We start from the raw sequence: 10,494 nt of genomic DNA, 5'->3' as shown, positions 1-10,494 counted from the left end.
AAACTTGAACAAGAAAATAATGACAAATCATTTGGAAAGCAGGGTCAAATTGATTCTTTCACTAGAAGAGGCTAATTACAATTCCAACAACTATCAGTTGAATACTGGCGCTCAAGAGAAAATAAGCACAAACAACACTCCTAATAGTTTTTGAGAGTTTTCACCATAAAGTTTAAAAAGAATTGGCAGCATTTTTGGATGACCGGTAAGAAGTAAAAAGGTCAGACCATCACAGATTAAAAAAAAACCTCATTTTAACTCAGTCATAGGTGACATCACGCCTGTAGCCCTTGCTGTATAAAGATGTAATAAATTTTCCGATTCTAAATACTCAACTGTATAGTGATTTCTTTTACAATAATCTAATACCTATGCATTTTTTTTGAGTGTCAAAAACCTGTGGTATCTGTCACCTTGTTAAAGTTACTTTTTTGTTAGTGCAAGGTGTATCAAAGACAGCTTCATTAGAACAAATTCTAGGAAACCGTACCCGTTGTCGACTTCTTTAATGTTCATAATGTTTATGCAAATGAAGTTTTCATTAGAGATGTTGCAGAACTGAAGTATTTAAATACGTTTACGTATCGAAGTATCCATATACGTGCGATACAGTTAAAATGGATATCTTTTTTTCTGATCCAATGTCTCGATCAATGTATTGATTAAATCAAATAGTGGTATTTTGCCATGTGTACTAGGTTTCTACTGTATGCATAATTTATATACAAAGCATTGAAGTACTGAAAAATGATATTTATAGATATACATCAGAACAAAATATAATCTCGAGATTCGAGTGTACCTTACTACTTTCGAAAGCTGAATATCCCTAAACTTGTGCAGTTAAAAAAATCTGCCGTTTTCCTTATGTTTTAACAAGGTCATTTAGGCATTTTCACATAAAAAATCTTGGCGAAACGTTAAATTATCCTACTTGGCTATTTATAATCCATGCAGGATTTTAAACTTGGACCATTTCATATCGTGCAATGCGCTACGGTGATCTTTATGTTCGTTAAACAATGTTTGAAATTGAGAATGGAAATGGGGAATGTGTCAAAAAGATAACAACCCGACCAAAGAGTAAAAAACAGCCCTAAATAGTTACTGTACTGTGTCTGATGGAATTCAGAAAAAAATAAAATCGTTTTTAAATCAATTAAATACAATTTGTCACAAACTACTGATTTTGGTAGGTAATATAATTTTGGGTCTTAAAGATGCATTCATAGAGTGACATTGAAATAAATTTCCACATAAACGAAAGAGAATGCTCTGTTTAAAGTATTTACCCGAATCTCTGACCCGTCGACAGCATTTTGAATAAAATACTTAAAATTGATAACAATGTTATCATGTTAAGAAAGTGAGGTACACCTTTTAGTATTCAAGCGTGTTTGAGTTACCTGTTTCGTCCTTTAAATGTATAACACAGAAACAAAGAGTATATCATCTCGCTTCAAATTTTATTATTTTTATATTTAACAGCTAAATTTTCATAAATTAACATTCAAGTTTCATATTAATAGAAAATGAAATATATATGGGTCAAGTGAAATATCTTTATAATGAGTCATCATAACAGGGTAGGCGTGTTTGAATATACAAATAACCTTGCGCTAAATTGTTAAACGTTTTACTGTAAATGCATTTAATTTCATTTGACCAATTATTAGAATAAAATAAAGGCATACTTATTATCTTATTTATTTTTTACTTTAAAATAGAAGTTTGACGTTCATCCCTTCTTCCCTTTTTATGCCGAAAAACTTAACGAGCCTTTACTGTTGGATCTTTAAAATGCATAAAATGCCGTACGGTGACCTATAGTTGTTAATTTCTGTGTCATTTGGTCTCTTGTGAAGAGTCGTCTCATTGGCAATCATACCACATCTTCTTTTTTATATAAGTTAAAAAAAAACACACTTTTTTCTTAATGCTTTCAGTAACTACTAGCCTTTAACTTTGAAATTTTCTTGTCTACCCTTTCAGGAAATATTTTCGTATACATTTTAAGAAAGGTAGTGTTTTATGGGACTTTTAAAAAATCGCCGTGACAAACAATTACTAGTAGACAATAATTTTATATTAAAGACATACACATATGTTAAATGAAGAAACGTGTGCCTTTCCGAATACAACTTTCACGTACGGATCATTATGAAGCAATTTGATAAAACTAACGAAAATGCGTCATCACGACATGGTCTACCGTTTTCTTGATGGAAAACAATATGACTTTATATACAGATAACAAGTTAAATTATAAATCTTTTTTAATTTACCGAAGAATTTTGTACAAGTTCATAACACATATATAAGATAAATACAGGAATATCAAAATACAAAAATTGCGAGCTCTACAATAATTTGAATTAAAGATTGGAAAGAGGAATATCTTATTATTTGCATATTTTTGGAACATTGATGAAATAATAAAGTAACTATTCCAATGTTATAGCCAGGTCTGATGACAGATTTGTGTCAATAATTTCATCTCTCGTCCTAAAAACATGTTTTCGCTCTACAAACCACAAGGAAACAAATTCTTTATCCCAGTGTACCCCTACCCTACAATACCTACCTATTGTATTTATTGATAACTTTTGTTCGTTCTGAACATGAAATATTTTCCACTAGACATTTAACAAATAACAATCAATCGTGATATATACATGATATAGGCATCTCTGTATTTAGTGAGATTTACTGAATTTAAAGGTTCGTTAGTAAATGGGCATATATATATAGGCTGTTGATTTCTTGCGCCTTCAGCCTACCATTTAAAGTAATGTTGCACACCTGACACACCACCCCTATGTTCCATTGCCTATGTGTTTATATACACATAGGCAATGGAACACAATATTGCTCTCTCTTTTAGAGCGGTTCATGTTGATTTTAACAGCCCCCCCCCCCATTACAATCTCACTTCAGAGATTGAATTATACGTCAAATACGTCCTGGGAATATTCCATTTTACTCCACGTACTACGTACAACATTTGATTGGTTGAGTTAAACAGTCAACCTTGTGGATACGTGGGTTTTACATTAATCGTCTTTAAGCTGAGAGTCTCAGAAGTTAGATGATATATGTTTGTTTGTTTGACGAAAAGTAGTTCAAAGTTGTTGTTCCTATATTACACAAATACTTCTGGTAGAAAGAAATAAAATTAGAGTTGTTTTTAAGCTATTTGTATCTCTCTTTAAATAATCATTTCTTCTCCTGAAAAATATGTTCGATGAATAATATGTTGTTAGCAGAAACATATCCTCTACCCCATCATTTAGCGTTCGCATATTTCAATTGATACGTTACGCTTGTGCATGGACTGCATTGTCTTCATCAACAGGGATATGCTCCTGGCACAATCATTTTATACAGGGGTATAATGAAGAACGACTGAAATTAATATTAAATCAGTGTTGCGGCCACCATCACGAATTTGATTGACCAATATGATGTGTCAGTTTCTTAACTCAATATCGAAATATTTTCGCGGTCTAAGATCTTTAGTTGACAGATTTTTTGTATGGTCTGTAATGTTACCGTTCGCGTCCTCTTCTTTATCACGACATGTTCAGTAATAAATACAGAGTAGGAGACGCTTACCCTTTCAAGATGCATCCGGTTTCGCTTATGAGTTTGAATGTCCATTGGTATCTTTCACCCCTAACTACATATATTTTATACTATGTATCTTTTTTCTTACTACATACAATTGATACTATGTATCTTTTTTTCTAACTGGATACGATTTTATACTCTGAATCTTTTTTCCTTACAACATACCAATGATACAATGTATCTAATATTTTGGGTAAATTGTCATTTATTTTTGATAATTTTAAGCAGACGATAAAACAAATTCCGCAAACCAATATTCCTTATTGATGTCTACATAAAACTCTACATTAACATCATAAACAAGGCGATTTAGGCTATGCGACTGTATATCACAAATAACTGTACGATCAATGCGATTTGACTGCGCATATAGCACAGTGGGGGTATAACTTATCATTCGGAAGTCTCGGGAGACGAGTCAATTCATACGATATAGAAAGTAATCTAAGTCTCTAGTATTTTCTGTAAAATGACGACTAAACTGTTAACAGTTTTTTAAACTATTAACTGGTTAATAGTATTTTTAAGGAAAAATGTTTACTGGCAGTAAATAGCTTTTGAAACTAAACTATTAACCGGTAGATAGTCTTTTTCGAAAATTTCGTAAAAATAGTAAATTTATTAGTTTTTAATTTTATAATGTATAATGATATACAATTATTGACTGTGTTTGAGGTTAACAGCTGTTTTATTTGACCAGAATACTAACCTTTCGGAGATAAAGGCTAATGGAAGCAGTTCAACTGTTGACCGAAAATCATGTGGTAAGATTGCCAATGACACAACTATCCACCAGAGTTCAAATATAAAAGATATAAGCAATTATAGGACTTCGTACGGCTTTTAACACTGAAAAACCCATACCGTATAGTCGGCTTTTAAAAACTCCGACACGAATAATACTAATAAAATACAAACAAGCGAACTATCAGCCAAATTTATAATTTCTTGTTAAGAAATCTCTGACTTAAAATTTACCTTTTATTTCGACTTCTGACTTGTTACAATATTTATAAGGGGCCCAAGCTTCGCGTAGTGTTCCCAACATCCCATTTTTATTTTACAACAAGATCATCCTTGAAATAATTCAAAGAATAGTTTAAGTATAATTATAATAAGTTTCCGGAAAAGTAAAAAAAAAAAAAATACAACAAATGTGCTCAAAGGGGCCTAGCTTCTTTTAAAGAGGGAACATTCTAGTGCTGTTTTTCTCAACTAGTCGATGTACAAATATTGATTTATTGTTGTTTGCTTATTGTACAGTGGCATATATGTCATGCAGGTTTAGGATGAGAACAAATTAACAAGAAATACAATAGGTAGGTCCTGTAATAGAGGCCGTCCGAATGAAGGTCGGGGAAATTTGGACTGCTACGGGAAAATGATGGTATATTGGACAGGGACGTACAAAATAATAAACTTGGTATCTTTGATGATTTTTTAAAATCCATTGAGCCAATGTCTCTGCTGATTGACGTTTGTCTCCAGAGTAAATCTAGTCGTCAACATTTATAATGAATTTGGTCATTTTTTATGAATTGACATTTCTGTTCCACAAACCTTAAAATCATACTAAAGGAGCTTGTCTGAAAAAGAGAGGTGAATGATACCAAAGGGAAATTCAAACTCATTAGTCGAAAATAAACGCCATGGCAAAAAAGAAAAAAGACAAACAGAAAAACAACAGAACACAAATTGTTTGAATATTATTTTGTTCAATTGCTTCACATTAATTCTCTCCAAACTTATACATATTAATTAATCGTTCGACTATTATTCCGTTTTGAACATTTGTTATTATGGCTTGCTAGTTTCAATGCATGCAAATATCTTCTCTGAAAATCAATTGCGTTTTCTCATAGGAAGTTTATGGTCGTATTTTCAGATATTAAGCAAAACTATCTGTTCTTTCCATTATATTTTCGTCAAATTCATCTGTAAGACTTTTCTTTATGCGGACCAATAGTTGGTTGATAATAATATAAGCAATCTTTTGAACGTCTATTTGATACGTTTAACAATACATAACTGTATCAAAGTCAGTGTTTATTACAGTGATTTGAAGAGAATATTTAGTTTTTTAAAAGTAATCATCTCACAAATCTTTGTACTGTCTCCTACCACATTTGAATGAGTTCTTTTTATTCGTATTTTAGGTGTCTATAAAAAACAAAACAGCCTATTGTGTATGCGCATTAGCTAACACATATTGATTGTGACATAAAATCTCTATGACGTTGTTTCCAGCTTGGCTAAAGAAAACTGAGATTGAGCATCGCAAATAGAAAATTAAAACTTGATAACTTTATAGAAAAGCACTGTACACCCATTTTGGCCATCAAAACAAACAACAACAAAGAAACAAAACAAAAAAGAGATACAAATGATACTACAGTAGTACACTACTTGTAACGTTGACATTTAACGTTCAACTACAAATGTTGATATTTTGAAGTGTGTACATGGATAAATGTTGATTGAATAACTCTTAGAAATTGAACTTTTGTGGTTTACAATTAAGCTTTTAAAGGTTAGGCCGAAATAATACGAATAAAAATAAAAATGTAATGTTTGTCAAACTAAACAATTGTTAAATCAATTATTAGAAGAAAAACAATACTCTAGTTCAGGGAAAGCTTGTTTGCTACCTAGAATTCTGAGTGGGTCAAATGTTTAATTCTAAATCACGCGAGTATATGCGTTATCTTATTGAACTGGGGGCAAGTGATAAACATCAATTTTCAGCTGATAATCGATGCTAAGGACGCTACTTACCTGAATAACTGTCAAACTGTTAAATGTCAGCTGATACTTTTTTTATGTTTATATTTGATTAAATATGGAAAAAGACAAACTGTGCAAATTTTCAAGACCGTGGTTTTTGAAAATTAAAGGAGAATGGGAAAGAAACTTAAAGAATGTACCAGAGTTTGATATTTCTAAGCTAAAAACTTACCTGACCGAAAGCTGCAACAAGACATTTGATAAAGAAGGAATGAGGGCCTACAAATCCCTAAAGGCGTTCAAATACTTCGAAGAAGGATATGTGCAGAAAATATCATCTTTGGTGTCAGAAAATAATTATTTAATACGTGCTGAAGTTATGGCATCAATGGCCTAAAAAGTATATAAACCATACTTGTGTATGTCAACTTCTGGATTAGTTGAAGGTGGCTCTTGTGATTGTGTAGCAGGGTAAGTACATGTGCATTGCTGCATTTCATTTGTGAATTAACATGGTGAAGTTAAATTTCTATCAAACATTTTTTTTGTTTTCTAAACATCTTCCGTTACATTGCTGTAGAAGTTTGTTATAAAAAGGGGGTTCAGATAATTTTTCTTTCCCATTCGTAATTTTTTTAATTTTATTTTAAAACTTCTATTTCAGTATTCAACCACAGCAATGTTTCATTTGAAAGAAAATATTCGGTCTCATCTGTTTGCTGCATATTAGATGTATTTTTCATACCGATTATTTACTTCGTAAGAATTTCGTTTTATCGAATGTAACATTTACCCCCATTTTTTCTGAGGCAAATAGATTATATTGTATTGACAAGATAAAAATTTGAAATTGTGTAAATCAAAATTTGTTCCGTTTGCCTTTTTGTAAAAACAAAATTTCTACTCCATTTTACAGGAAAGGTTAGGCATGTAGTCACATCGCTGCTTATCTATTTGCCATAGATGACTTTGTTTCAAAAGGCCTGAAAGAACTTCCAGCTGATCAGACTGGCACTGAAAAGCTTTGCACATGAAACCGATCAGCAAGACGGAAGATTGAACCAAAAACAATACACGACATACGAATTGTGAAATACGTAGTTTTTTACTTTTTTACTAAAATCTCATTGATGTGATAATCATTATCTCCATATACCATGCATGTTACCTATTCCCTGATGTCTTTTTTTTTTATCTAGGCAGAGAAACTTAACTAAACTTGTATGCTATATGATTAAAAAGAGATTTGGGATATATATTAGTCCAGAATATAAGCCTTCGTATGTCTATATCGTTTGCTGTCGACGTTTTTATCGGATGTTTTTTTGTACTTTTAGAATTAATTATTAAGTTTTTATTGGAGTCTTGTAAATTTTTGTATTTGAATATTTATATGTGATGTAACACATATATATTTTAATCGTCAGTTACATCCTGTGACATAATAAAAACAAATTACCAGCACAGCATCCTTTACGTCTGAATTTAGATATAACTTATGGGGTGGTGTCATTAACAATTGACTGCTAAGGAAGTTAAATATTGCTACCTGTTGAGTAAATTAACATGTGGTCAACCAGATGTGTAATTTACGGTCACAGGTTGGCTTTATATGATTGATTTAAATTTGTACCTGTAAAGAAACATACCCTTCTTTTCTTGGTGGTCTTAGAATATATGAAAAAAAAACACCAATAAAATGGAATTTGATGAAAAATACACAATTGTGTATAATCAGAAAGTGTCTAATTATTGGATAAATTTTTCTTTATTTGTTTTTGGTTATTATTTTGGCAAGTAATTATACATGTAAATTTCAATATACAGTTATTTACATGTATAAAATTGAGAATGGAAATGGGGAATTTGTCAAAGAGACAACAACCCGACCATAGAACAGACAACAGCAGAAGGTCACCAACAGGTCTTAAATGCAGCGAGAAATTCCCGCACCCGGAGGCGTCCTTCAGCTGGCCCCTAAACAAATATATATACTAGTTCAGTGATAATGAACGCCATACTAAACTCCAAATTGTACACAAGAAACTAAAATTAAAAATAATACAAGACTAACAAAGGCCAGAGGCTCCTGACTTGGGACAGGCGCAAAAATGCGGCGGGGTTAAACATGTTTATGAGATCTCAACCCTCCCCCTATACCTCTAGCCAATGTAGAAAAGTAAACGCATAACAATACGCACATTAAAATTCAGTTCAAGAGAAGTCCGAGTCTGATGTCAGAAGATGTAACCAAAGAAAATAAACAAAATGACAATAATACATAAATAACAACAGACTGCTAGCAGTTAACTGACATGCCAGCTCCAGACTTCAATTAAACTGATTGAAAGATTATGTCTTCATCATATGAATATCAGGCACAATCCTTCCCGTTAGAGGTTTAGTATCATACCATCATAACATATATGAGAAGAACATAACCCGTGTCATGCCAACAACTGGTTTTTAAATAAATGTGTTTAGTTCCGATGCAAAGACCCTATAAGTGAATCAATGTTAACGCCAAAATATGCAATCTTTAATGACCTGACAACAGTATCGTAACTATATCCCTTCTTAATAAGTCTATTTAAAGGTTTTGTTAGCTTCAGAGGTGAATACTGACATTTTTGTGCTTTATAAAGAATATTTCCATAAAAAATTGGAATTTCTATGTATTTTTTAATTTATTCAGGCAGGAACATGGAAAAAGTCCAAAACAGAGGGAGACACTTGCTAGTATAAATTTTGACCGCCGTCATCCTGCTGATAGACATTTAAATCAGGAAGCTTTAAAATAATAACGCGATGCACTTACTACTGCAAACCCTACATGTAGATTTATGAAATACCACAAGATTAACCTGACAGATAATATAGATCCTGAAAGTTTTGACCCTTTACATACTGCACGTAACTTCAATGATTTCACATTACCTCCAAGCATTAAAGAGATTAGGGAAGCAGGTCTTTACTTTAAAAGCACATTAAAATTGGACCAAAACGGCATTAATGAGTTGGAATTTAGTACCAGAAGTCAAGCAAATTCAAGTGCATGGCACAGTGCAAGGAGATTTAGAATAACAGCATCCACTTTCCACAAAATAGGATTCAGACTTAGGAAAACAGACCCTACATTTCTTTTAAAGACTTTACTCTATAATGTTAGAAAAGCAACAAAAGACATGCTTTTTGGCTTACAACAAGAGGAACCATCAATTACAAGATTTGTACAGGAATTGGAGAAAAGGAGGAAAATGGAATTAAATGTCCAAAAGAGGGGTTTAATTTTACATCCTGAAAAATGCTACCTAGGAGCATCAGTTGATGGAGTGGTGCAGATGGACAGAGAAACTTATTTTCTTGAACTAAAAAATCCACCCTCAACTTTGAAAATGAATTTGTTAGATGCAGCTAAAAAACTTTCCTGTCTAAAAATTGATGAGAACAATAAGGTTTACTTGAATCCTAAACATGAGTATTTCACACAAATACAGGGACAAATGGCATTCACCAGAGTAGGAAAATGTTACTTTGTTTTGTGCACAGAGACGAATATTCATACAGAGATAGTTTGATGATAGATACAATTTGATGAACTATTTTGGAGTGATTTGCAGAAAAAGTTAACATTGTTTTATAATAATATTTTCCTGCCAGAAGTTGTATATCCATCTGTAAAATTTGGATTGCCGCCACTTCACTTGAGCTTACATGAGTGAATGACACTCAAAATACTTCTTGTATGCTACTTAGGCCAATTTTGTGTTTTTTTCTGGTTTATACCTGTAGTTGCTAATTAAGGATTTTGATTCCCTGGTTAAATATTTTATTATTTTAATTATTACATAAAATCTTTAGAAAATCAGGAAGTAAGAATTTATAACGAGGTACATTTGGACTTTTCACTTTACATAGTATGTATTTGTAGTTATATTCATTCATGTCAGTAATATGTACACATAGGTGTTTTAAATTATTAAATTGAAAACTGTTCAACTTCATAAACTTGTTGCTGACTGTCTATACGGAAGTTGGGCATACATCTATACAATGTAAACTTGTATGAAAGAGCAGGGGTACATTATTATTGCTTGTTGATTTGCTTATTTCCAGCTAACTGAAGGATATACAATGTAG

General features: G+C 32.0%; 1 pseudogene; it reads left to right on the top strand.

Moving 5' to 3' along the window:
- Nucleotides 1–6,392: 6,392 nt before the first annotated feature.
- LOC127719289 (uncharacterized) lies at nt 6,393–9,932 on the top strand (annotated as a pseudogene).
- The last annotated feature ends 562 nt before the right edge of the window (nt 9,933–10,494 follow it).

The sequence above is a fragment of the Mytilus californianus genome, unplaced genomic scaffold (genome assembly GCF_021869535.1).
Source record: "Mytilus californianus isolate M0D057914Y unplaced genomic scaffold, xbMytCali1.0.p SCAF_11, whole genome shotgun sequence".
Taxonomy (NCBI): Eukaryota; Metazoa; Mollusca; class Bivalvia; order Mytilida; family Mytilidae; genus Mytilus; species Mytilus californianus.
Note: the sequence above shows the minus strand (reverse complement) of the source record. Positions and strands in the feature narration are given on the sequence as shown.